This window comes from Marmota marmota, unplaced genomic scaffold (assembly GCF_001458135.2).
Source record: "Marmota marmota marmota unplaced genomic scaffold, marMar, whole genome shotgun sequence".
Taxonomy (NCBI): Eukaryota; Metazoa; Chordata; class Mammalia; order Rodentia; family Sciuridae; genus Marmota; species Marmota marmota.
The window spans coordinates 282,875-309,909 of record NW_026000076.1 but is presented as its reverse complement, the minus strand read 5'-3'; the positions used below and the strand labels follow the sequence as shown (position 1 = coordinate 309,909).

General features: G+C 36.2%; 1 long non-coding RNA gene across 4 annotated transcripts in view; it reads left to right on the top strand.

Annotated features, from left to right (window-relative positions):
- The first annotated feature begins 353 nt into the window (after positions 1 to 353).
- Positions 354 to 27,035, top strand: part of LOC125620109 — a 75,944-nt gene continuing 49,262 nt past the window's right edge. For all 4 annotated transcript variants that reach the window (XR_007351682.1, XR_007351683.1, XR_007351684.1 and 1 more), the window contains exons 1-2: positions 354 to 504; positions 17,840 to 18,510. This is a non-coding gene — a long non-coding RNA (uncharacterized LOC125620109). The remainder of the gene's footprint in view (positions 505 to 17,839; positions 18,511 to 27,035) is intronic.

Here is a 27,035-nt window from a genome sequence, read left to right as displayed (position 1 = left end):
TTTGAAAATCAAATTTACTAGCCAATTTCTTTCATTGCTTTTCTTTTTTTATACTTTGTGAACTAAGTAGAGGAAATCTCTACTATATATCAACTCATTTTTTCAATTAAAAAAATAGTTCCTACATTCAAAAACTCAGCAATCTAGATTAAAGTTAAAAACTGATGAGACTGATTATTGCCATTCTGTTAGAAGTCCATTTGAAATCATCAGCCAGGAGTGTATTAAGTATCTCTGGTGAAGGAGGACTTGGCACTGACCCAGACACAGCTCTATTAATAGGCAATACAGTTATCTCTTCTGCTGTGGCATTTAGCCAATGGCAAGAACCCAGAAATTCTAACACTTGGAAAGAAGATTTGCATTGGGGCATCTGCATGTCTAAGGGGTCAGGCTCAGGGTTAGTTGACACCAGGGCGAGGATGGAAACAGGGAAGAGGACAATACCAGAATCAGTCCTGATGGCAGTTTGCAAATTTCAAGACACAGAAGCTTTTTAGAAAGGTGAGTCTAAAAGGGGTTCAATTGACCCAGTTCTAAGTTCTCTCACTATTCTCCTACTGCACTGAACACCTTTCTGAGTAAAGGCTGCCTTATATTTAAATCCTATGCTTCTGTCTTTAGAAATATTCTTGAGCAGGCAAAATTGCCTCCTCAGCAGCATAAAATTAATCATAGCTGATAATATTAATAATTAACACCAATTAAACTCTTACTATGGTTCAGACCTAGTTCCAACACTTTCATATTCATTGAAGTTTTGAAAGCCCTTTGAACTTATAGAAACTATAATTTTCTCCATTTTATAGTCGGAGAAACTGAAGCTGAGAGAAGTTCAGTAGTTTGTCCAAGGTTGAGCCAGTGTTCAAAACCAGACAGCCTGGTTCCAGAGTTGTCACCCTTACAATTTTCTATGCTATTCTATATTTTTCTACATTTGCTAATAAAATTTTTGAGAATAAGTATTAATTTTAATTTATATATGTGGAAAGGTATATATATACACACACACACACACACACACACACACATATGTAGAAGAAAGGTATGTAAATATGATTTGCTCATGTATCTGTTTATTTTTTATTCTGGTCAATGAAGAGGGAGAATTGGAAAATAATTTTAAAATTCTTGGTCATCTAGGTCTCTGACTTCCCCACTTTCTGATGCCTCTACTAGAATATAAAGAATAAAACAAAGGAAAAACACAAACATGGCAATTTTGCTACAGTTTGAAGTTAATTCTGCTTGGGATTGATTTAGAAGACAGAGAGATTAAATAGAAGGTTGAAAGTCAGATCAATTTTAGATACCTTCCTAATCTATTCCCACCCTCATGGGGACTTCCCTGCCTGCAAACTTCTTTGAGCAGACAGCAGACTGTGCATTGGTGAATTTCCAGTAGCAACACAAGTTGAGCTATATTCAAGTGTAACTTCCAGCATAGTAGATGGACACTTGTCTCTGAAGTCTTTTCTCTTCCCACCAGGTACCCCTGCTTTCTCATGGCTGTAATTTCAGAACTATTGGTGGTCCAGTCACTGCATGGGGCCCAGAGAGTAAACAAAAGAGACCACCACACTGCCATCAAACTGTTTCTCATCTCATTCTCTCTACTCACCCTCCACAGCACTGTAGACTGGTATTTTTAATGTGAATACAGTCACCTCCCTCCCCTTAAAATTCTTCCATAGATTCTCATCTCCTATGGGATAAATTCTAACCTCCGTAACTTGTAACTGTGTATAAGACCCTTGAGGATTTAGCTCCACCTGCCTGTTCATCCCCTTTCTGTCCTCCTGCCTTGAAGTTTACATACAGGCTCCATGACCGAGTTGCATGTCTTCAAAAATGCTTTGCTCTCTTACACAAATATGCTTTGCCTGTTGTGTTTCTTCTGCTGGAATATCCCCCACCTACTGTCACTCCCATAAGCATACCCTTAAATGATTACAACTTTGGATCTTATTTTAAATACTGCCTCCAATGTGAAGTCTCCTGATGCTTTTAAGTGATTCATATAAACTAATTGTGTACTAAACCTGCCCCCATGTGCATTCCTCACATTGTGTGGTAGAGCTCATTATGTGTCTGCCACCCATCTGAATGATGAGCTCCTTACAGTGGGAAAATTCTATTTTTTACCATTAATTATCACCAGCTAGCCAGGCTGGCGACCTGAGCTGGGTTCACAAGAGCTGGCTACATCAGTTACTAGGAAAATGGTGAAGGAGCACACAACACAGAGAAATACCTTTTGCTTGCAGGAATCAGGGATGGCTGTCAACCTTAAGGGTCCCTTGGAAAGAGACAGAGAGCACACCTGAAACCATTGAGGGGAAGACATTCAAGAAAGTTCAACCCAAATGAGGCAAGGTATTGAGTTTCAGGAGGGTATAGCCCAGTCCCATTGGGTGACGCCCACTCCCAAAGCTTCACTCACCTGTCAAGCAAAATGAGGTCCACCTGCTTTTGCGCACAGCCTAAGCCAGGTCCATACCACCATCACCCAAGGCTAAGGGTACATGCTTATCTCCTATGTGGCAGCTCCCAACAGTTAATAAATTAATAGATAGGTAGATTAATCCAATAAGGAATGGATAGATGGCTCAATGAAAGAATAGATGAATAATATGTTTTATACAGTGATGATTTCTTATATCATTCTTAAAAAATTGCAAAGAATCTCATTATGTACATTCTCACTTAAACAAAATAACAAATCTCTGAAATGGTATTACTGACAACGTACATATAAAAAATAGAATCAGAGAAACTAAGAGACTTGCCAGAGGTCACACAGTTTGGGACAGGCCAAAACTCATGGTCTTTCCAATATGTGGCAGCACTTTCTTATTATATACTAAATAATTCCAATGTACTAATTTAATGAGTCACATATTTATCAATTTTTATAACAGAAAGACTTTCTGAGCCAACCTTTTTATTGGAAATATGTAAAAGTGAGGTCTAGTGATATGAAATTGCCTAAATTTGCACCACTCATTAGTGGCAGACCCAGGACTGAAAAAATGGTTTCAGGGATAATTTCAACATTTTAGGTTCATATAATGAGGCTGCCACTCACTGACTATAAAACTTGGGGCAAGTGGCTTAACCTCTGTTTACCTCAGAATCCTATAATGTAAATGGGCACAATAATAGTACCTATTTCATAGGGCTGCTGTGAGGATTTAATTGAGATAATCCATGGGAAACTCTTATAACAGCAAGTGCTTTATAAATGTTAGGTATTAACCACTTGGGTGGTTCTTCCTCTTATACAAATAAATAACATTAAAGATATGTTGGTTAGTGGTAACAGTCACACTCAGGGGAAAAAGGTAAAAGGTGAAAAGTGCTATGATGCAGTTAGAGGAATAGAAATAGTGAGAGAACTAGAAGAAATCATGGGAGAATGATGTGGAAAACCCAGTCTGAGGTCACAAACCCACTGTGTTAGGCTCTTCCTTTCCTGAAACATCCACTTTCTGAGAGAGAAAAATTAACATACCTGCATTGCAAAGCTGAAAAACAACACAGTAAACCTGATGTGGTGGTACATACCTGTAATCCCAGCAGTCTGGGAGGCTGAGGCAGGAAGATCACAAGTTTAACGCCAGCCTCAACAACTTAGCAATGCCCTAAGCAGCTTAGCAAGACCTTACCCCAAAATTAAAAAATAAAAAGGAGTGAGGATGTGACTCAGTGACTAAGCACCCATAGGTTCAATCCTCCGTACCAAAAAAAAAAAAAAAAATAGGAGGAGGAGGAGAAGAAGAAGGAATACAACAGGCAAGCATTTTTTATTACTTAAATCCCACTTTCAAATAATTAGCTGATTCCTCTCTTCCCTAACTTAAATAAATAAATGTACAAATATGTATTCTACATACAATTTATGTAGATACAAAATATAACCATCAGTTTGTGCACTATCTTATCAACTGAAGGACCATCTTTTATAATAATCGTTTCTCCTATTAAACTCCATCCACTTGGTTTTCTGTAGAGGGAAGGATTCTCCATGGTTCTCATTAATCAGCCTCATCAAAATTGCATTTACACATTGAAATCTTGCCAGTCTAGCTTTTAGTAGCAGTTAGATAAGGCAGGGTTTTAGTAACAACATTGCACCAGCTTACAGGAACAGAGGTCCCTGTCTCACTCATGCCTCATGTCATGATAGATTGACTGCAGCTCTGAACCTTCTCTCATTCTGTGACTAGCCTGAAAGAGCAACTTTCTTCTAAAACACCGTGAGCATCACAGCAGAGAAACGAAAAATGGCAAAACAAGAACCAGCTCTCAATAGTCTGCTTAGGGCAAGATATATACCATTTTTGTTGACCTTCCTTGGTCAAAGCAAGTCACATGACCAAGTCTGTCTTTAGTAAGAATAGGAAGTAGATAGAGATATTGATCAAGGAATACAATCTCTCATGCATTCTCTTGCTATCCTTACTGCTTCCTTTTATTTTCTCCTACTGAGTTCTGTAGATTCTATCTTTCTAAGGCAAATTGTCTTTTACATACTTTCTGCTTATTTTGTGATGAGTTTTGTAAAGTTTGTTACGAAACACAGTGTTACTGCCCCAAAGCAGATACACATTACTTACAAAAAACAGGTGCTTTGTTTTGTTTTTGTTTGGTTTTTGCCAAATTCAGTAGATGAATTTATTCTAAAACAAAATCTCATGAATTTTATATTGTTTCTCTACTCCCTATTAGACTAGTGTCTATATTTTCTAATATGCAAAGGCTTTCAGCTCATGGGACTTAGTATTTGTATGCATTATATATTTTGTATTTTCATAAAGATTTTCTAATCAAATGATTGAATGAAACTGAGTGCATCTCCTAGAAGAAAAACAATGGCCTTGAATCCCAGCTCTAGCACCAAACTGTACTGTAATTCATGATGTCATTTTTAATGGAATTGGTGAGACTGGAGAGTGTTCATTATTTAATGACTGTAATGGGCTCTGAAAGCATTCTGCTTCCATGTGACTGCAATGCCAAGCCACCAAAATCAAGGGGAAAGAAAAATTACCTAATTACCTTGGAAGTCATTCTCTCCATGAGTCAGGGAAAAACTAACTTCTGCGTAAATTTCCTCACATTCAGTTTCCAAAATCATATTAACCAACTTGAGTTTGTATTTTTACTCACATTACCTCAAATCGCCTCAACTCATTCATTGCTCTAGCTCAGTGAAATGAAGCAGAATCAGATCTGAGGTAAGACAAACTACTTTCTTTAAGGAGCTCCAAAATGGATCATTTTACGAAAAGCCATTCATGGTAGTGTTCTCAACTCTTTCTCATTGCCATCCACTGTAGGAGTTTCCTGGAACCTGCTGTACTCTCCTATGATGGATGAGTCCAGATCTTTTACCAGGAAATGTGGAAAATTATACTCATTTGCTTGAAAATAAATCTGCATGTAGTTTCATGCTTGGGACATAGAGAAGCAGTTATGTGGCTTGATCTTTATGCCTCTCTTATTTCAATCTTTGAGGCTAGCACTGTCCTGTTCTCCCCCTTCCCCACTACTTCTCTTATGGAGATGAATGGGAAGTTATCCCTCACTGAACTTTTGCTTTTGTAGCTACAGAACAAAAGACTGAAGAGACAACTCTCCACTGTGCTTTAGCAAGGATATCCCCAGGGCCTTTCTGGAAAACTCACAGCAGGTAGCCACTGACATGAGGCTATAGAACATTTTCATGTCTGAGGACTTTTCATTCTATGGACTTTTTGAAATAAAATGATTAAGCAGAATAGTAGACATCTAAGAAATCTAGCTTCGTTCTATGTTTTGGAATGATTTTTTTTCTTTCCAAAGTTAAAACAAAAGATTTGAATTTTTAAAAGATAATTTTAAATTCAAATCTATGGATTTTTTCTTTTTGGAGCTAATAGAACTCCAAAAAGATATAATGGAGCTTTATTTCCTTTTGTGAGGATGTTTTTGAATATTTATGGATCCTCTAATGTCACAGACTTAGCATTCTATTCATTTTGATGACATAATTTTCTAATTAACCAATGCTTACCCAAAGGAAAAAATGCTTAACAATATGTTATACTTCGGATCTGGACTGCCCCCCAAAGGCTTATGTGTTAAAGGTTTGGTTCCTAGCTGGTGTCACTGCTGGTGGCACCGATGGTGGAGGCTTTAGAGAGGTGTTACTGGGGTAGAGTGTCCTGGAAAGATATAACTTGTCGCTGTCCCTTCTTCCCTCCTCCTCTGCCCCTCCCCTAGCCACTATGAGGTGAGAAGCTTTGTTCCATCATGCCCTTCTGCCATGATATTCTGCTTTACCACAGGCTCTGGAATAATGGGGTCAGCCAACCATGGACTGAGACCTCTGAAACCAAGAGCTGAAATAAATCCTTCTTCCTCTCAGTTGATTTTCTCAGGTATTATGTCACAGTGACAGGAGGTTTACAAATAGCCAAGCACAATGCCAGATAGACCTGAAAATGGACTTCTATTTATAACCAAAACAGGGCCTTGCCATCCACTACCTTACTGTCTTTTAGAATCTTAAGGCCCACCTCTGTGAGCTTACACATACAACGCATGACTTACACATCTTTGTGGATGTTGTCACCCTTCATCAGTATGTCTGATGTCCCCAAATGGGGAGCCTCACTGTGCAGCAGCTTTGGCAGGCTTAAGTCATGAATTAAGTAGAAACCACATGGATTTCATAGGTCTTCTTGTGCTGCGGGATTAGGGATAAACACACACACACACACACACATATTTTCTAGAGGCTTTTTTTGTTCCTAGAAACCAAACTACCAGGCAATTTTAATACAAGTTTTGCTTCATCTTCCTCACCTCTAACATAGAAACAATAAGTTTCTCATTTCTAGATGTCCTACTAAGAGTAAAGCCTTGGACATTTTCAAAAGAAAATCAAGCTAGTTGAAAATCATCATAACAAACAGTTAAGTCATTAGAAATTACTTGATTTGCTTTTTTTATTTCCTAATCATGCTTATTGGAATTGCAAACATGTTGCTGCTAAAATAAAGATTTTTTCTCACTTATTTCAACTGAGATACCAATACATTTCATATCATATGCCAATTGAATATGAAACAGATCACCACATGTACAATTTGTCCCAAAGAAAAAAATTAGATAAATTGTTCCCTAACTCACCTAGTTCACTTTGAAAATATAAAAAAGGGGGGAAGTAAAAAGTGAAAATAAAAAAGAATTGAGAAGAGATTTCTGTGGAGAAAACCATGATTTAGACTTCCTCCCATTTACTCAGAACAGAGATGTTTCTGGAGCAGAACAGCCTCACTTCTCTCTGACACTGTGAATGGACTTTCAAGTCACCATTTGAAGAACCAGGTGTGTCCTTGCAGTTATGGGCACAGAACACTGAAGCCTCGGTTAGCCAAAGTGATCTGTGGTCTGCAATTCAATAGGAATCTCAACAGGGCTGGATCCACACTCCTAAAGTTTTGTTGAGACGAAGGTCATGTGTTTCTGGGAGATCAGATCTGGGTATCTTTGTAGAGAGAGCTGGCATGGTGCCAAAAGGGGTTCTGTAAAGCTGAACCATCTGGAGGAGACAAATAATCCCAAAGATAGAAGCTGGAAGACATTTGATTCCTGGGAACTGTAGAAGGTAGGTACAAATGGCCATGCAACACAGAAATGGATCTGACGAAATTGACCATCCTAAAAAGAACAAGTCTCCATGGATGAGAATCTCAAAAGAGCCCACAAAGGAGGCTAACTCAGAACCACCTTTGGAATAAAGCTAGTCTGGAAGAGTAAATTTATGACCTTTCTGTTCCCTTACTCCTATGCTTCTAAACCTCAACAGCATCAGAAACAAGCTCAAAAACTGGGATGAGAATACTGTTAAGGAGAAGGAAAACACACACACACACACACACACACACATGCCAACCTGCTCACTCTCATCATGTCTACCAGCTAGAAGCAGGCCTGACTTTTATAAAAGGAAACATCTGACACTGAATCAAGCTCAGTTTGTTTAACATTTTATTACTTGGCACCTCTGATTTATTCTTTGAAATTAGGTTTTTACCTAAACAGAGAAGATAGGCTATGCTAACATTGAAGCATGAGAAGAAAAGTTATGGAACCTAACCCCAAAGCAAGAGATAAATTACTTTCATTGAACATCTGAAATAGGACTGAGGGGGACAATGTAAAATTATGTTTACTCTACATGTTATGAGTCATGTTTATATTACATGCTATAAGTCATGTTGTTCCACAAAGTTCTGAATTTCACAACTAATCAGTTTCAGTCTGTCTCTGTCTCTCCCTGCCTCTGCCATTCTCAAGGATATGTATAGCTTTATCGTTAAAAGGAATCAAAAAGAAATACAAAGATTGAAAACAACACTCTGAACACAAATTTGTATCTTCCAATAGTTGGTGTAGCTCAGAAAACAGAACTTGCACATAAAGTACCTAACCCAAACAGCATCTTACATAAAGTGAGTGTTCAAGAAACAAAAGCTGTTATTACTTTAAACACCCTCTTGGGTGCTAGTGAAGGAAGAGTCATCCTTAGAATCACTTTCTTTTTTCTCTTTGTATGCTGTTCTGTCTGCTACTTTACAAAGAAATGGATTGTGTTCTGCAGTCTCTTTCAACTCATACCTTTTATTTGCAGATACCAAGCACTTTCCAATCATGAGGAAAAGTAAAGCATACTCTTACATTCCAAACCTTGATGAAGGTTAAATATTTACAAAGTTCTGGATGGCAAATAAAGAACAATTCATTGAGACAGGTCCTGTAAGAATGATTCTTTATATAAGTTTGGAAAACATTATCAGGAATTTTGGCCTCAACATTAGAGCAATAATTCATCTGACCTTTACTGGTATCACTGCTTTTAACATCCTCATGATCCATACAAGAATAAAATGTAACAAGAGCTGCTAGTTAAGCTAGTATTCTTCTTTAGTCTAAATTTCTGGTGGTGCCAATTACATCCATCTGGAAGACATAATGAGTGAAGGAGGATTTTTTTTTTCTATTTTCCTTCTGTCCTTCCCGGTTCCAAATTTTTAAAGTGCTCAATTTTTCAGCCATTGAATGTCACAACAGAATTTGAAAATCTTCAATTTTCTGGATTTTCTGACAATTTGCATCCTCAACATCAAACACTGGAATAATGACTAACAATTTAATGAATCTTTGTGATCTTCACAGCCCTTCCATTATTCATTACTCTTGCTATGCCCCCAGGAGCTAAGCTTTTTTAATCCTAATTTATGGATTAGGAAAACAAAGCACAGGGCAAAGTAACTAATCCCTGCTGGAGTTAAAACTTAACCATTAGACTTCTGAACCCAAACTCACTTTTTATTTCCAAATTTCAAACTTTCTGAGCCTCATTAAAGAAAATACTTTCTGCTCTTTAATGGAAGTCTGCCATCCATAAAGAAATAGATCCAGCAGTTAGGACATATGAAGTAACACTTGGTCTTTTATGGTTATCCAATTAGGAGATGCGTCCAGTATTCTCTGGGCCTTCAGAGTTCCTCCTGTGAACAGACTTCCAGGGAAGATAGTGAGACTGGAAAGGGAAGAGGTGATTGAGGGGATTAGTTATCACATGGTAGCTGATTTTGCAAGGAAGGAGAGCCTTTGCCACTTGTGGTTTAACCTAGATGTTGATGGATAATGAGCCAAGTCAGGGGGGCTGTGGAAAGGTGATCAGGAAGAATGAAGAACACTCAAAAGCATTTCTTGTTAGCTGTAGCCCAGCATTAGTCAGGGCTGGGGCAGCCTTGCATACTGAATCTATTAGTGAATAACCCTGTTTGAATTCTCATTGTGGTCTGAGTAGGTACAGATGCAGGTGGGCTTATCTGGGATGGTAAGTGATATGAAGAAATAGAGAACATGACCATGAAGTGCTTTGAATTCTAAAAATAAGCTCTGCTACTGTGAGGGGCCATCAACAAAGACTGTTTGTGGTACTAGAAGGAGATTTTAATTGTGCTTTGTAAGTAAACTTGTTTGCCTCAACCTACAAGAAAAGTGACTGATAAACGTGACTTACCAAGTAGACATAGCTCTTAACCTTACTGTCACTAAGGAAAAGAGCACTGTTTGTTTGCTCTCTTTCTGTGCCATACCTTAAAGATTGCTCACCTCCATCCATTGCTTTGTGAGCTATATTGTTCCTTCTTTCCTAAAGTCTACAATGAAACTCTGAAATATTATTTGGCCTTTTATCTACCTCTTGATCCTTCCTTTTATATAATATTCTCCATTATTAAACAATAGAAAAAAATATTGAACTTCAAAATACAGTGGTTAAGAGTAGTGTTTCTCAAAAGATTAACAGAGTCTTGTAAATTTTTTCCAAAGTGCATTTTAATATGTATGACCAGGTTTCTTGAAAATTGCACAAAATGAGGTCACCTCATATTATCTTCTTTTAAAGTCATTGGCTAGAAAAAAAAGAATCAGAATTAATTCTTATTATTGCATTATCATGTTCTTGTTCCTTGTTGGCTTCAATAACATTATGAAATGAATGCTACTTTGTTAGCCAATGGATTTAGCAAAACTTGTGTAGCTAATTTTTTATTTGGGCTTCTCTATAAAAATCATTTCAGGCTCTCAACAGCTTTTGGCATGGGACAATTTAGTATTTTCTCAACATACTAATGAGCCTCATGATTTATAAAAAGAGGGGATTGGATCATTTTAGTACAATAAAGCTACTCAACTCAGCCTATCCTTCAAAATTACAAGTAAATCTTTGGGGAAAATATACCAAAGGAAAGTTTTGCATGATTGTTTTGTAACTATTTGCAAGTCATAATATCTTAGAATTCTTACAACACATGTACTAAAAGCCAGCTTTAAATTTATCCAAATCCCCTCAACATGTCTCTTCTTATAAGCCCCACCCAAGCCGTGGAGATAAGTTGCTATTCTTGTTCCAACAGGTCTAAAATTCCATTCCCAGGGACAACACATAAGCTGTTACAGAGAGAGTTAAGTTCAACAAATACATATAAACTAATTTATTAAGTCAGCCAAAGAAAAAATAATTGCCTTCCTTGCAAAAAATCTGTACTTAATGTGAAGTCAGCTTTATACCCTCACTTTTCTTTCCCTGGAAAACTGCAAATGTAATAATCAAGGTGCTTCGAATTAACTAATGAATATCAGGCCAAGGTGAGGTCACTGTCTGCTAGAAAATAGATGCTTTGTGGCATTAGCATTCACCTTGTCAGGAGAAAATTATAAAGCAATCCTAGTCTTTGTCCAGGCTCTAGGCCTAATGGGCCTTGTGGAAAAAAAGAGAGAAAGGGGTAGGGATGCAGGGGGGAAACAGAGATACTCCTAAACTGCTGGAAAACTACAAAACTGTACTCATATTCAGAGCCCTGCTGCATAATCCACATCGCACATATAGTCAGTTTCCTTATTATGAGATAGAAGAAGAGGGTAGATACAATACACAATAGGACTTTTATTTTTAACTTCTCTCTAGATCTGATCCAATATTTAAACATCATAAATTATTATGTGAATTTTTTATTTTCTCTTTCTGGACTCCTCATCCAGGACTATTAAATAGCCAACAGCACTCAATCTATTTTCCTCAGGTATTCCAGAAGATCTTACTTGGGAGAATGAGTCATTCTACATTTTGATCTTTGGAAATCCATCCAAATCAAATGTATCTACAACCAACAGACATACTTAGCACCACCTGCTATAGTTGCAGTCACAGTATTTATCACTTTTTTCCCACCCATTGTTTTAACAAAACCTAACAAACACATAGACTTGAGTCAAAATCATCTGTATCTAAAAATAAATTAATTAATTAAAATAAAACTGTATATTGCAGCTCCTCCCCCACTTCCTTTGTACAATTCACATATGTCAGCCTCTTCTTTTTCTTCCATGACTTGCTTATATGTTCAAAGAACAATAAGCAAAACTTTCCACATAGCATTTGCCCTTTAGCTACCCAGGTGTCACTTGATAGTAAACAGCGTGAATTGGTCAAGGTGGAGTAGGCAGATACAGCTGTGTGGTGCACGTTTGGGGACTCTGCAATGACTTGCTTCTGAGGTGCCTTCTGAAAGTGCATTACCAGCTTCACACCACTATACAGACAGTAGGCCCTAAAGTAGAAAAAAGGTCCATTTTCATAGTCATTCTCTAGGAAAGAGAGCTCAGAAAATATCCTGTATTAAGTCCTTGTTCCTTCATTTATTCTCCCTTTTCTCTGAGTCTCCATTTTCTCTTTTCTCTGGTAGCCTCTCCCATTCTAAGTTGCTTCTGGAAATAAAAGTAAGTTCACAAAAAAGAACAGGAGACATATACTTGGAAATATCTTCTTTCAGGGATTGATCTGAAAGAAGGAATGTTGTCAATCACTGATCTCATCTCCATCCTGAGAAGCACATAATAAAGTACTGAAAAGTGCTATGCAAGGCCAGAATTTGTTTGCACAATTTGTCCCATTGAGCTTCAGAGATTCCAGAGATGACTCATGGACCACCACAAATACAAAGATGGGAATAATCTACCAGGACACCTGCCCTAACCCATTATACACACACACACACACACACACACACACACCATAGAAATGCTTTTATTTGTACAGTTGGCACTTCATATCCCCACACTTCACACCTGTACATTCAACCAACCAAGAATTAAAAAATACATTGGTAGTAAGCATGTACAGACTTTTATTTTTGCTATTATTCCCTAAATGATACAGTATAAGAAATATTTACATGGCATTTATATTGGATTAAATATTGTAAGTAATATAGAGATGATTTAAAATTTACTTGAGGATGTGCTTACATTATGTGCAAATACTATGACATTTTATATAAAGGGCTGGAGCATCTGCAGATTTTGATGTCCATGGAATCCTAGAATCAATCCCCTATAGATTTGAAGAATATTTGCATTTTAAATTTTAAATCTCTATATAATATTTTCTTTGAAGAAAGAATTTCTCTCCGCCACCAAACACACAAAAAAGGTTTCAATTCAACCTCTTAATTTCTTTATTTTATAAATGAGAAAAGTAAGGTCTAAACATATTGAATGACTTTCCCATGGTTATATCAATAATGAGTAACCATGCAAACACTTGAACCCAGAGCCTCTGAATCTATATGTAACCTCTCTTAGGATAGATATTATTATTATTTTCCTTCATGTACAAGTTAAAGTTTTACCAAATGATCACTCTTTGTGACCTACATTAATTTATGCAAAACAAGGTAAATTTACCATTAAACTATTAATATCAATTATTAGATTCATTTTTTATTCCAGTTCAATAGATCAAATAAACAAAATTCAGTAAAAGTAAACTTTCTTCTTTAACAAATATTTTGAAATCATTCTAAACCCTTAAGTAGACTTGTCTTCAAACTTTTATCCTGACATATGTCAATAATACCAAGAAAAAGGCTTTGCAAAGATTACATAACTCTTGCACATCTATGTGATTAAAGAATGATCCAGACCCAGAGTCGATTTTTAACATTTCTTTAATATATTCATAAGAAGTAAAATCTTGAGGAGTGGGGTGGGTATGACATGATGAAGTCTTGAGCAGATGAAATTTTATTTTTCATTTATTCATATATAGTTTCTTATGTACATCTATAAGTATAAACAGACAGTGGAAAATAAATGAACCCAGAAAAGTAAGCTTTGCCTTCAGGACCACTTTTCTAAAGACCTTTTCTCTTTTAAGAAAGAAGCTAAAATGTTGAGCAGAGATTTTTTTTTAAAGACTTGCAGGCTAGAGTAACATACTTACTCTGGTAAAATACCCCATATTTTAGGTTAGGGACCAAAGGGCTGAGTCCTAGGAGTAAGAATAGATCAAAAATGATTCAATTCTTGCAGGGGCTAAAATGTAGCTTCATATCTTATTAATTTTATGATTAGAATGAGATGATCTGGGATCACTGATTGTCTCTAGCCTCTTGCCAAAATAAAACATAAATTAATAAATTATAGAATGGCACTTTTCTCTGCTTTAAATCAGTCTTATAGTTTCTTATATACACTGTTTAACATCATCAAAAGTAACCAGGCAATAGAATTAAAAACCAAGAGAGATAAGAGACAAAAGATTTAGAATTACAGGAAATCCAGATGATAAAGTTCTCACACAGAGACTTTAAGTATATATCACTATGTTCAAAAAGAAATCCCCTCCAATAAAGAATTTTGAGAAAGAAAAGAAATTATAAAATAAAAACAAATAATTTGGGGGCATTAGAAGTACAATGATTCATACTTAAAACTGAATGAGTTCAAAATTAGAAGACAGACAACTGGGAAGAGAATTCATGAACTGTAATCAAAAATGAAATGAAATAATCAAAATGAAGCAGAGAAAGATAGAAGTATGGAAAATGTGGAAGAGAGGATAATATAGGGGATAAAATGAGAAGATATAGCATAATGTGAAATCCCAGGTAAACAGAAAGTGAATGAGTTAGAACGACAAAAGAATTCTGAACTTGCCAAGCAAGTCTCAAAGCAGCTTTAATTAGCAAGGGTTAGCAGTACCTTATGCAACGATCAATGTTAAAAGAAAACAAAATAATAGAATTCTCAGTCATGGCCCAAGAATTTCATAACTAGCCTGATTACCATTTTCCTGAACTCAGAAGCAAGCTATGCAAGCTATGTCATTAATAACCTACTTTTAACTAAAAGACATGGGTACTGAAGTACATAATGATCATATTAGCATGCTTTCTTAATGACAAAAGTGGTGTTATTTTATGTTTGTGCTCTTATGGATGTTAAATAACTTTGCACACTGTATATTTTTTTGCTTTAGTGTTTGTAAATGTGATACTTACTGTAAAATCCAGAGCAAAAGCATGCTACAATTTCATTGGTAAGCCTTTAAATATTACTTAAATATCAAGAAACAAGACAACAAATATTTGGTATACTGCTTAGTTAAGATAAGAACCTTTACCTAATTAGTGCATTAATCCACTTGAATGAATTAACTGGGTGGTGCCTGTAGGCAAGTAGGGTGTGGCTGGAGGAGGTGGGTCCCTGGGGCATGCCTTTGGAATACACATTTTATTTCTGGTTCTGCCTCACCTCAGGCCCAGAGCAATGGAGCTAACTGTCTATGTACTGAGACCTTTGAAACTGTGAGTGTCAAATAAACTTTTCCTCCTCTTAAAAAAAAAAAAAAAATTCTTATCTAAACTAATGTGACCAAGAGGTAACTGAACTTAGGGGAATTTTTGCCCAGTGATGTGGTACTGGGTAATCAATTAGAAATGAAGTCAGCCCCTAGGAAAAATTTTAGTGGTACAAGCCAAGATTTAATATTGAACCACACTTGAATTTCATAAAGAATTTCTCTCAAAAGCTGATGAAAAGATTTTGCAATCCCCAGACACTATAAAATGATGTTGTTCAGAAGCCAATTAATCCAAGGTATATTTGGATTCTACTTGATATAGCGCAAAATGAGTTTGATCAGACCAGTGTCTAGCAATGTGTGCTTTTGCAGTTGAGAGAAATTTGATCCTAATTTGCTTAACTCATTTACCAATGAATGTCTCCAGAATATTGCTTGGTGCCAAAGTTAACTAAAAAGATTCACTTACGTTTAAAAGGTGAGTCATTTACTACCTCTCCCTTTCTAGTCAGATGAAGTCAATACTAGGAAAACTTTTCTGATGATTCTCAGCAATATTCATTTCCCACACTAATTCCTAGGAGGGAAAATGTACTTGGTATACAGTTTCTTTGGATAATTGTACTTTATTTTACCAAGCTTGATGAACTTTGCTAAACACACACACACACACACACACACACATACATATATATGTATATACATATGTATATACATATATATATACACACACACACACAAAATTCTTTTACAGCTCCAACATGTTCTAAAGGTTGCAGCATTCTATGACCTTACTAAGGTTAACTTGAGGCAATAATAAAGGCTCCTTTTATATCATTTGGTATTGCCATTGTTGTACAGAAAATAAAATTTAATGCTATGATAATTACAGAGGCAACTTCATAATAATGTTGATTTAGAAAGTTATTCTCTTTAGGAAGTTCTTTTCCCATTGGAAACATAATTCTGAACAGAGAAAAAGCAAATATCAAACCTTGCCACAGAGCATAGTTCATGAAAGTACCAACAGACAAGAGGTCAATAACACTAGAACTAGAATCCAAAACAGAGATTGCAAATTAGAACAAAAGTCAAGTTAAGAAGGTAAGCAGCCCAGTTCACATTCTTTCCAAATATAAGCATGAAATTCAGATGAACAGGGATATTGGGCAATCTGTCTCTTTTATGAAAGCAGAACTGACTGATAGCCTTGGCCTTTGGATGTTATCAGGTTACTTTGCATTCATCAATCAAGGGGACCTATCTGGCACTTAGACACTGTCAGGACCATTTTCTCAATGTTAGTTCAGTGATATTAGGTCATGCTAAGTCTCTCCTTTAATGCAAAGCCTTCCTGGTTGACAAAAGTAAAACTAGTAGAATTAAAAAGCAAATGAAGCATGCAATTAAAAGTAGTGTTTGTTGGATTTGACTAATTAAATAGATTCACTACAGCACGTACTTGGTGATTAGCACCTGATTGAAGTCCAGAATAGAGAAATTACCTATAATTCAGGTAATCACAACATAGGGACATTAGAGGCAATTAAATTCTTCCCATCCTCACAGGGGATATCTCTTGAAAACATCTTTAATTAATGGATATACACCCTCTACTTGAATATTTCCAGAGAAAGAACTGGAAATTTCTTATGATTGCCAATTTTACTTTTTGTTTCCTTTTCAAAAAATTTAGTAAAGTATTAAATTCATAGATATTAAACTTCCAAACTTAGAAAATAATTCTAGTTAAAAGCAACTCTCCAACACAATCTGTCTAGTTCTACAACCCCTCTTTCAGCAACACCGCTTCCTGTCCTACAGCCAAGAACCACAAGTATAAGTTTCCTGTTTATTCTTCCAGGAAATTTCTCAATAGAGAGGAAAATGCAAGTGTGTTTTATTCAAGTTTCCCTTTGAAATAGTTTTGCTTATTATAAAATACTTATTTGCTATGATTCTAATTTGACTTCCTTTTGTTGATCAGAAAAGGTATAACAATCACATTTACTATTACATGAAAATAAATCTGAACATACATGAGTGTTTGTGCACTAATCTAAATGCTTTATAGGTATTAGACCACTTTATTCTTACAAAAACTCTGTTACATAGGTATTATTATAATGGTAGTAAATCTTAATACAGAAAAATTAGTAAATTGATGCACAGTTAGCAAAAAAAAAATCAATCATCTCTCTTCCTTTTATATTCCCTAATGTTTAAATCTATACTCTCACTTCTTCCTCTTAAATTCTACCATGATCACCTCTAAAAGAATCATCTGTCTAATATCAAACCTCACAGTTCCCTGATCTCCTAATGGAAAGAGCATACATGAAAGAGATGGAAAGACCCAAATTTCAGTCTCACCACTTCCCAGAACATGGATCTTCTTGCCTCTCTGAACGTGAGAAATTGGGGGTGGGATGTAATGACTGTGAGAGAGCATAAAATGGAACAACAACAACAACAACAACTAGATTTTTGCAACCAAAAATGTATGCTTCTCAACCACAAAAAGGCCCTCAACTTTATTTTTTTCCTTTTTAAATATTCCATAGTGATTAATCCCAAGTACTGTCTCTTTTTTTTTTTTTTTTTTTTTTTTTTTGCTTCTTACCTCAGGTCTATCACCCTTAATCTCAGAACATCAGGAAACAATTACAGACACTTGAATCCAATGAAAAATAAAATCATCTAAGAAATAGAAGATATGAAGTAAATGGATTCTTAGCAGAAGATAAAAAAACTTAATTATGAACTTAAGAGTAGAATGGCAGAGACAGAGGAAAGACTTCATGAACCAAAAAATATAAAAAGAAAAATTATTATATCTAAAGACACAGAAAAAAATGACTTAAGATTCAATTGGATTGCCAAAAAATTTAACATTCATGTCACTGGAGTTTTGGAAGGAGGAGAAAAGAGACAAGCCTGAAAAAGTATTCAAAGTAGTAACTGAAAACTTCCCAAATTTGATATAAGATGTAAACCTGCTGAATCAAGAAGCTGAGAAAGTATCAAAGATAAATTCAAATAAATCTCATACCAAGGCACACTACATTCAAATTTGTGAAATGTAAAGAAAAAAAAAGAGAGAAATGACATATTAACTACAGGAGGAAAGAAATTTGATAGTGGATTTCTCATCATAAATCTTGGAGGCCAAAAGAAAGAGGAACAATTTTTAATAATGAAAGTAAAGAATTTTCAACCCAGAATTATGTACCTTAAAGATAATATCATTCAAAAATGAAAAAAGAAGGAAACATGAAGCACAACAAAGGAATAAAGTGGTAAGTAAACATCTGAATTAATAAAATAGACTTTCCTTCTCTTGAATTTTTATATTATGTTTGATAGTAGAAGCAAAAATTTTAAAACTATCTAGTTTGGTTTGAAATGTATTAAAGACAATCTTACTACAACTGGTAGAGGTAAAGGGACTTAAAAGGAGGCAAGGCTTTATATTTCATTCAAATTGGTAAAACTACAGCACCAATAGTCTGTGATAGGTTAGGCATAAGTAATGTAATACCTAGACCACCAGGAAGAAAGCTACACACACACACACACACACACACACACACACTACTCAAAAACACTATAGACCAAAAAAAGGAATCCAAAAAATATTCCAGTATCCCACAAGAAGGTAAGAAAAGTAAACAAGGAAATAAAAAAAAAAAAAACAGAGGAAACAAAAAGAAAATAACAAAAAAATACACTTAAGTTTTAGCAAATCAATAATTTCACTAAATGTGCATTGTCCAAATATATGAATTAGAATTAAATTAGAAAAGTAGATTTGCATAGTATAAGATCTAAGTATTTTTTTCCATAAGAAACTCACTTCAAATAAAACAATATATGCAGGTTAAAATTAAAAAGGTATATTGTGCAAACATCATTAATTCCCAAATATGTGTCTATATGAATATCAGGGGAAGAAGATATATTTGAATTTGCAGGGCTATAACAAATTACCTGAATTAATTAATTCATAAAGAAAAAACGTGGCTGTATAACCAATGTGATCCTGCAATCTGTTCACGTGGGAATAATAAGAATTCATACCCCATTTGAATCAAATGTATGATATATGATATGTCAAGATCAATGTAATGTTTTGAGCTACTAATAAATTTCTGATGTTTAAAAAAAAAAAAAAGAAAGAAAAAAGATTTCCAAGATTCAGCAGCCCCATTGCTTTGGACCTCTAGCAAGGGCAATACATTTTGCAGGGAGCATGTGGTAGAGCAAAAGTTCTTTCATCAAGATCCAGGATGCAAACATGCAGTATAGGTCTAGGTTCCCAGAATCTCCTTCAAGAGAATTCCTCCAACAACCAAAAACCTCCCTCTAGGCACCACCTCCTAAAATTTTCATCGCCTCCCAATAGCACCACCCTGGGACTGACTATGCCTTAAACACATGAATATTTTTGGTAAAATTCATTGAAATCACAACAATAGTTCTCAGAAAAAAACTTAAATTACCAAAGTCAAATAAGATCATCATATAATGATAAGAGAGTCAATCCACCAAAAAGATAGAAATACCAAAGTATGGGTTCTAAACAACAGATATGTAAAATAATAGGCAGGTTAAAGAACATAACCACAGGGCTGGGGATGTGGCTCAAGTGGTAGCGCGCTTGCCTGGCATGCGTGCAGCCCGGGTTCGATCCTCAGCACCACGTACTAACAAAGATGTTGTGTCCGCTGAAAACTAAAAAAAAATAAATAAATATTGAATTTCTCTCTCTCTCTCTCTCTCTCTCTCTCTCTTTAAGAAAAAAAAAACATAACCACAATTTTAGTCATTGTCTTCAATACCTATCTTCAAACAATTGACAGGACAACTACATATATAATCAGCCAGGATTATAATCACCAGAATCTCATCATTTTTATACAATAATCCATCAGTAAACAGGAGAATACACATTCTATTCAAAGGGCCACAATATATACATCAAGATAGGCCATACAAATGCCATGATAAACCACATTCTGGACCATAAGATAAACCTCAACAAACTTAATAGAATTGAAATCATGCAGAATGTGTTCTATAACAGCAAATAAAATTAAAATCCATAAGAGAAAGATAACTCAGAAAGGGTCATAGACTTTATTAGAATATGTAAAACTATAAATCTTTCAGAAGAACACATAGAAGAAAACCTTCAGGACCTAAGACAAGGCAAAATCTTAGATTTGATACCAAACAAAAAAAAAAAAAAGAAATCGGGCTTTATGAAAATTAAAATTTTGCTATGTAAAAGATATTGTTAAAACAAGTCACAGAACAAGAGAAAATATTTTCAAACCATATATCCAACAAGGGACTAGTATTTAGTAACTACAATATAGAAAGAATTCTCAAAACCCCATAGGAAAAAACTCCAATTAAAAATTAGTCAAAGACATAAAGATATACCCTACTAAAAAGGATATGAGATGGGAAATAAGCACAGGAAAAAGATGTTTGACATATCAGTCACTAGGGAAATGAAAATTAAAACCGCAATGACATATCACTAAACATCTCTCAGGATGACTAAAATAAAAATAGTGACAAACAAAATGCTGATAAAAGTATAGAGAACCTCATGATAAGAGTTTGATACTAGAAATGCAAAATGGGAAAACTACTCTAGAAAACTAAAAAAAAGTATCTTCAAACATGTAGCTACTATATGATCAGACACCAATTGTACTCAAAGGCATTCGTCTTATAGAAACAAAGACTATATTCACCCAAAAACCTATGACAAGTGTTTATAGCCGTTTTATTCATAAAAGCAAAAATCTAGAAGCATCACATTAGTGTACTAGATTTATATACAGGGAGCATTTTAGTTATTTGCTTCCATATCCTTCCCCCACGAAAAAATGACATATTTGAAGTCAGGTTTTATCTGTGTATATTAGTCAGATTTTCATCACTGTAACAAAACAATTGAGATAATTAACTTAAAGAGGAAATGTTTATTTTGGCTCACAGTTTTTAAGGTCTCAGTCCATGATCAGTTGGCCCATTGTTTTGGAGCCTGTGACAAGGCAGAAGCATGGAGCTAAGAATGAAAGAGAGGAATAGATGGGGCCAGCTTCCCAATATTCCCTTTGAGAACATTTTCCTCAAAGATGTAACTTCTTCCCATGAATCCCACCTGCTAAAGTTTCCACCATTTCCCAAAAGCACTACCGGTTGGAAGCCAAGTATGTAACATTTTGACCTTTATGGAATATTTATCCAAACTGCACCATTCCACCTTTTGACCCCAAAGGTTCATGTCTAGCTTATTATGCAAAATACATTCAGTCCATCTCCAAGAATTCTCAGTATTAATAGGTCCAGCATTGCTCAAAATTCCAAGTTTAAGTCTCTTCTGAGAATCAAGGCAAATTCAGCTGTAAAGATCAAAAGAAAGCTACATACTTCAAAGATACAACCCAAGGTAAACATTTCTATTTTTAAAGGGAGGAACAGGGACACAGAAAGGGAGGATTAAACCAAAGCAAATCTGAAACTCACAAAGCAAAAGTTACATAATATTGTTGCATATCTAGCATCTGGGTACACAGTGGCATGATCTGAATTCCAAAAGGTTTTGGCATCCCTGCCCCTGTGGCTTTGCTGGCTGCAGCCCACATGGCCACTCTCCTGGGCTGGCTCTGCTCACAGCCTATTGGCTTCCCTTGGCAGGTGCTCCATGTTCGTGGCATCTTTAACTTCCTTGAGTCTCTGCTGCACATTTAGCTTTACTCTCACAGCTTCACTATACATTGTCCTAACAGGGGTTACCTGCATGGATTCTGAACCTGCCATACTTCTTTCAGTTTTTCCTTTGAAGTCTTGGGGGAAGCCTCCATGATTCCATGATTGCATTCTGCATGCTTGCAACACCAGCATCATGTGGATGATGGCAGGTGTTCCATTAATGCAAATTGTACCTGGGTCTTTATGAGCCACATCCACAGCAGCCTCTCTTGTCTTGACTGCCAAACACAGGAAATCAATTACAGGAAAACAATATTTCAGGTGTTCTGAAACATCACGTACAGGGTCTCTCTTCTTCAATGAAAGTACTTGAAATGTTTAAAATAAAAAGGTTCCTACTATTTTGTACTGGAGATTGTACCCAAGGGTATGTTATCACTGAGCAACATCCCCAAGCTCACCACTCCACCCTCCACTGTGTCTCACTCATTGCTAAGACTGGCTCAAATTTGGGATCCTCCTGCCTCAGCCTCCCAAGTTTCTGGGATTACAAGCATGCACCACTACACCTGGTTAAGGGTTTACACTTTCATACCTTTGAGCCTGCAGTGGACAGGACCTCACCATTTTTTGAGCTGCCTTCAACACATCTTTCTAATTTTCCCAGTGCAAAGTATGCTAATCTCCTTAGCAATGGCACCCCTTAGAAGGTCCTTTAGGTGCTTTCCCTTTCTGGTCAATCTGAAAGTTTTCCAAATTTTCTTCTTTGCTCCTCTTTGTTCCTGATTTACATAGTAAATTTGGCTAAAAGAAGCCAGTAATACTCATGCCACAGTATGAATGCTGTGCAGCCCTTGACATTTCCTCCACCAGATAAATAAGTGCATTACCTGTAAACTCAACTTCCCACAAATCTGAGAACATGAACGAAAAGTGTTCAAATTCTTTGCCAATGTATAACAAGGATGGACTCAGGTCCAGTTTCCAATGGAGTCCTCATTCCAGTATGAAACCCCATAAACAGAATCTCTACTGTCTACATTTCTATTAGAATTCTAGTCTTTTGAGTCCTCACCAGAATCTCCTAGTAAGCTCTTGGCTTTCTCTAGTCTAGTTTCCCACGCTTATGCAAACTCCTTCCACAAACCAATTTCAAAGGCTCTCCCACATCATCTCAGGTAGGCACAGCAACAACCCCACTTCTCGGTACCAATTTTTGGTGTCAGCTTTCTGTCACTGACAAAATACTTGGAACAGACAATAATGGGAAGGATTTATTTTGGCTCACAACTTCAGTGGTTTCAGTCTGTGGCCACTTGGTCCTGTTGCTTTGGACCTGTAATAGCATAGTACATCCCAGTGAAAGTGCATGGCAGAGGAGATCCATTCATGGAGGCTAGGGAACAAAAGGAAAGACAGAGTCTCAATATACTCTTGAAGAGGGTGCACCCAATTAACTAATTTGCTTCCAGGAGGCCCCACCTCTTAAAGGTTCTCCCACCTTCCAATAGTGTTACAGGCTAGTGACATGGGCCATTTGGTGACACTTACTCCATCCATTACACTGTGAGATTTGGTATAGATTGTTCAAGGATGCCAACTCTGGAGCCATGCTGTGTGGTTCAGATCCTGTGTACTAATTATCTGGCCATGGAGAGATCACCTAATTTCTCTTTATTCCTTATCCATAATAATCACAAAAATAAGGTGCACCTATTGGCAAAACACTGGAACAGTTCTTGATGCATAGTAAGCTCACAACACCAACACCTGGTTTCTAGCACCTAACTCCACCAAGGAAAGAATGATTCAATAAATGTGTGTTGAATGAGTGAATTAATAAATAATCAAAGTTCTGAAATAATTTCTAGGAAGCTGTTTAAATTGTTGATTCTTTTCTATCCCTATCACACTAATCAAGCCTTTATTGTGTCTCATTACACTAGTGTAATAAACTCTGGCCTAATAAATGAGATAATGCTTAACACACTTAGCTCCATGCCTGACACAATATAAATACTCAATAATTAAAGCCATGATTGGATTATTAAATCTTTTGAACTCCTTCAAAATTCAATCCCAGGGAACCATTCTCTACTTGTTCCCATAATAAAGTATAACATACTTATTTAAAAGTACATAAATGTCTGAGCATAACATTTAAAGCCTTATAACCTGACTATAACCTTACCTTTATGTACTAAGACTTTAAAGTCTTAGTTTTATGTACTAAGAAAGTGCTCAATAAATAATAGCTATGATTACAGTTCTACCCCAAACTCACCCATCCATTTATCCATCAAAATCATTCTTCAAGCATTCATTCATTGCTTGCCTTTATACTCCTAGGGGCCAGCACAGTGCCTAGTACATAATAATGCTTGTTAGGATCTGCTGAATCAGATTGAAGAGGAGAGGAGAAAAGTGCTAAAGTCACCAGTTTTCATAATTCCCGAAACCTACACTAGTTTTGAGAATGTGATCATTGTAACTGAGTTCCATGTGCAATGTTTGGTAATGTGCTTGAGTTTCTAAGTCTGCCACTTACTTTCAAAAAAAATTTTTTTTTAAATTGCCAAATGAATCTCCTAGAAAACCCTGAGTGTGTGTCTCTAAGGGGTAGGTCTGAGCTGGTATTATAGGAGGCTCCATCAATCTGATCCCCCCTCTCCCTTGCTCCTCGTCCACCTCATCACTCCTCCTTGCCACCACACCTTGTGCTGTCCAAATCTCTCCTGTGTCCTTTCCAACCCTTGCAGCAACTGTCACTCTCCTTCCCATCAAAGATTCCAATTCCTACAGTCTTATTCTCAGCTATTTTATTGATATTAATAGCTTGATGACTAAAACAACTTGCTGTTTTTCTGCTGTCACATTATTTGAGTCCTTGAGTATTCTGAGGTAATTCCTGCTTTAACTTCATAAATCCAAGCCAGGAATTTTACCTCATCCTTCAAATTACTGCCACCAAACACAGTGCCAATGATGAAAATAGAGTCTTTTCAGAACACGGAAACCAACTTTTTATAAATCTAAGCTTGAAAAAAAAATTAAAACTTCAATTTTAAAAGGAAAAGTTTATACTTATCATAGAATTGAATCAACTACTTCTTAAAGCAAGAAGACCACTACCAGGATATAGAGATCTACTAATATTTTCATTTAGTTGATTTTTTCTCTGTGGTAAAATTTTCTGACATTATTTTGACAGACTTTTCTAAATAGATTTTTCTACCAAAATTTTCCCCACATCTTTCATTAGCTAGTTCATTTTTCATTAGTAATTCTGTCCTTGGCCAAGATTGATTTACACAGTGCTCTTTCTGTGGCTGGTTTTAACATAATCATTGTTTTACATTGACCTCTTTTACTGTATCCTAATTTTTTACCATTTATGGAACAGATATTTTTAATATCTGGTCCATATTTGGTCCATAACTGGTCCAATTTTTAAATCTACGCCTTTGAGTTTTTAAATTTTTACATGTATGATACTGTCTGATCATACAAACACATTTTTAATCTACAATCTATGTGAATTTCTTAAGCTCCTAGCTTCTTCTTTTTTTTTCCTCTTTTCTTTTTTTTTATTGGTTGTTCAAAACATTACAAAACTCTTGACATATCATATTTCATACATTAGATTCAAGTGGGTTATGAACTCCCATTTTTACCCCAAATACGGATTGCAGAATCACAGCGGTTACACATCCACATTTTTGCATAATGCCATATTAGTAACTGTTGTATTCTACTACCTTTCCTATCCTCTACTATCCCCCCCTCTCTTCCCCTCCCATCTTCTCTCTCCACCCCATCTACTGTAATTCATTTCTCTCCTTGTTTTTTTTCCCATTCCCCTCATAACCTCTTATATGTAATTTTGTATAACAATGAGGGTCTCCTTCCATTTCCATGCAATTTCCCTTTTCTCTACCTTTCCCTCCCACCTCATGTCTCTGTTTAATGTTAATCTTTTCCTCCTGCTCTTCCTCCCTGCTCTGTTCTTATTTGCTCTCATTATAAGCTCCCAGCTTCTTAACACAGAACTTCCAGCCACAGGCAAACTGTGTGGCCCCAAGCTCCACCCAAGGCCTTGTGACCCAGAGGTCACAGTGCCTTTGAGGTGATTTGTGGGCCAAGGAGGATGGTGCCTCTTGCTGATTTGAGTTCATCTCTAAGGTGTTTTTCAAACTTTGCTATTTATGATTTTTGTGAAATACATTTTTACACTTTTGCTTATTTTTGTTCCCTGTCAAAAGACAAACACCACAATTTCATCATGGTCAGAATCATTTTTCTTCTTCAACGTCTAATGCCTTGTGGCTCAGCCAAGCATGAGGTCTGGCTCTCTGTGCTTTAGGATGAATTTTCCACTGTGACGTGCTTGGCCTGTATGCACAGTTCTATCACCTGAAATGGTGGTACACCACCATTTCAGCAGACCTAACCAGCATGCCTGAGCCCTGGGAGGGGGCCAACCCTGGATTCAAGGTGAAGGCCCACTACATTCAAAGACTAAATTCAGGAAAAGACAGAAATTGGTTGTATTAAGCCCTTTTGTGGGGTTGTTTTTTCTTTCTTTCTTTTTTTTTAAAGAATTTTTTTCACAACACCTTTATTCTATTTATTTTTATGTGGTGCTGAGAATCAAATCTAGGGCCTCACACATGCTAGGCAAGTGCTCTACAACTGAGCTACAGCCCCAGCCCAGTGGGGTTGATTTTTGTGTTTTGGTTTTTCATTTCAAAAGGGAGCATCTGAAAACAATATTTTAATTCAAAGAAAGAAATGCCTAAAAGCAAAACTCCTGTCAGCAGACAAGGAAATAATTTTGGAGGTTTTTCTATCAAACTACTCTACACAAGGTCACAGCAGCAGCCTCCTCAAAATCTAGGCCTTCCTAACTCCCTCAGAGGAACACTCTCAATAAGCTGCAGGGCTATCAGACAATCCCCCTGGAAGGTATCTATTCCTGTCCCAGGACACTCAAACATCTCAGGAGCTTGCCAGCGGCCACCCACTGAGAAAACCTTCACAGAGGGTTACTGCAGTGGATTTCCAATCCAAAAACAACCTGACATTTAAGTTT